The following is a 2,444-nucleotide window of genomic DNA, read 5'->3' on the forward strand; positions in this document are numbered from 1 at the left end:
AGCCGGGGAGTCTGGAATGTGTGTTTGGGGCGAGATTTTGCGAGGAGTGTGAAAAAACAACAGCGCTGTAAACACCGAGGGCAGATCCAGACTGACTTCTTTGTTCCAGATGTGGAGCGGCTGTTGGAGCTGCTGCTGCTGCTGCTGCTGCTCGCTTTAACCTCTGCCCATCCCGGAGCAGGTACCGCTGCAGGATTTAGACCGCACCGGGTCGGGCTGAAAGGAGAGAAATGTCTCCGTCTCAATGAAACTTTTCACTTTAGCCTTCTTTTCTGTTTCTGTCGGCCTCGATTCAGCCAATCAATTCAAGTTTAAGCATCACAGTCTGGAAATAATTAAGTGCAGGGATGAATTCAACAAGGAAAGATAAAGAAAAGACTCAAAACCTTTGGTTTTCCCGAATTACCAAAAGTTAAACAAACCAAAAGTGAATCAATAAATAATTTTTCTTGATTTATTGAAATATTTTAAATTAATTTAATTTAAAAACATGTTTTATTTAGCTTATATTAACAATGTAGGTGATTTTTTTGTATTTAATTAAGTATTTTTTGTCTTTTTTCATCTCCAGTTTTCGCGTAAGCAACACATTCATTTAAAAACAAATAATAAATTAATCCTTTTATTCAATACTCCTAAATGGAAAGTTAATAATAAGATTAATTAAATTAATAATTTTGGAATGAAGCTCTAAAGCAAAATTAAATCAGAACTGGCTTAAATAAAATAAAAATTGAAGTATATATAATAATATATATAGTTTGTGTGGTTATTAAATAAAATAATGTTGATTTAAATGAATTAAAAATAGTTTAAGGGAGAAATTCCTCCTCATGTTTCACTAATCAAACTACATTTTTATCCATTTTGGTTGATGTTGTGGATAACTCCCGCGAGCGCCTCCAGGAGCGTTTGAGGAATGGCTCCGCGCGCGCGCGCATGGATGTTCCTGCTTGGAGGCGACACATTCGGACCGACCATCCTCTCCGCGGCTCCTCCTCTCCTTCAGCCTGAGGCGGAAAACAGTCACAGAAATATGTAAACCCCATTGTTTTGCTTTGTTGGTGCGTAAAGTTTGACGGATTCCTTTTGGAATAAATGGATGAATTTTCATTTAAAGGATGTTCATACTTTGATTTGTGTTCTGATGGACACGTGGCCTCTTTATTTGTGCCCGTTATGAGCCTATAAAAGAAGAAGAAGAAGTTTGTATCCAGTCCTGCGAGGCCCCAGCAACAGATCTGGAACATGACGTGCCGGCTCTGATCTGCCGGCTCGGGAATGTGCTTTTGGTTTTTGCGCACAAAAGAATGCTGTCCCTCCCTGCAGCCTGACAGACGAACTCAACTGGTGTCAGTTTTGTGCGCACACCTCTGACAAACACACCTCTGCAGATGCGTGCTCGTGCCAACTGCGCTGCCAACAGACGCCAGAAAGTCTGTCCTGCATTCAGACGCTGCGACTGTTACTAACTTCACCGCGTTTGCGTGTCTTAATAAAGCCGCGGCGAGGACCCAACCCAGCACTGTGCTGCAGGGCTCCGCTTTGTTCCTCCATCCTGACACATGCGTAATTACAAGCCTCAAAGAGACTTCTATTTTTTTGCGTCATGCCAGCTTTTTTTCCCCTTCTTTTGCGCACACCTTGACTCACGCAGAGACACACATATGCGCCTCCAGAAACTCAGATTTTGTGCGCACTTTTTTAAAAGAACGCAGCACCTGCTGCAGATTCAACATCCCTCAGATGACCGGCTGCTGCACCAGTTTCCAGATTTGATTCTGAAACGTCCCAAGCTCAACATTCATCACTTTTTATTATAAGTGCCAGTTTTACTTTAATAAAAAGCTGTGGCCTTGTTCGGCTTGGTTTGAGGCCTGTGGGGAGTTTGGGAAGCGGGCCAGCCCCCCCGCAGGCCTTAAATGTCCCGGTAGATGCTCACATACGACGACATGACCAAAATGAAGGGATTGGACAGCAGCTCGGCCACAAGACTCCGACAGTCTGGGATTTATCACAAATAAAAGCGTCATTTGGGCTGCTTCTCTATAAATCAAAAAAAGTGTTTTGGATGAAATGTTGCTGTCTAACATGAATTGTTTCTCTTGTTCCAACGTTTATAAGACTGTTGATTTTTCAAAAGTGGGTTGCAAAAGCAATTTGGGCAAATAAAACATCTTTTCTGTGCTGATTCCAACATTTTACGCACAAAAAGTTACGTAAAAAGGAACAAATCTAGATTCTGACATGATTTTCTTTGAATTTTACATCTAATTGGAAGTAATTAATGAATAAATAAACAAAATAAATCCAAAATTTAACTAAATGGTGCATTTGATAGATAGTTTCAAGGAGAATATTGTAGCTTTTCTACTTATTACTACATTTTTTATTGCGTAAAAGCTAAATCAACATTAAATGAAGGTTCTGCAGGACACTTGGGG

The sequence above is a fragment of the Oryzias melastigma genome, linkage group LG19 (assembly GCF_002922805.2).
Source record: "Oryzias melastigma strain HK-1 linkage group LG19, ASM292280v2, whole genome shotgun sequence".
Taxonomy (NCBI): Eukaryota; Metazoa; Chordata; class Actinopteri; order Beloniformes; family Adrianichthyidae; genus Oryzias; species Oryzias melastigma.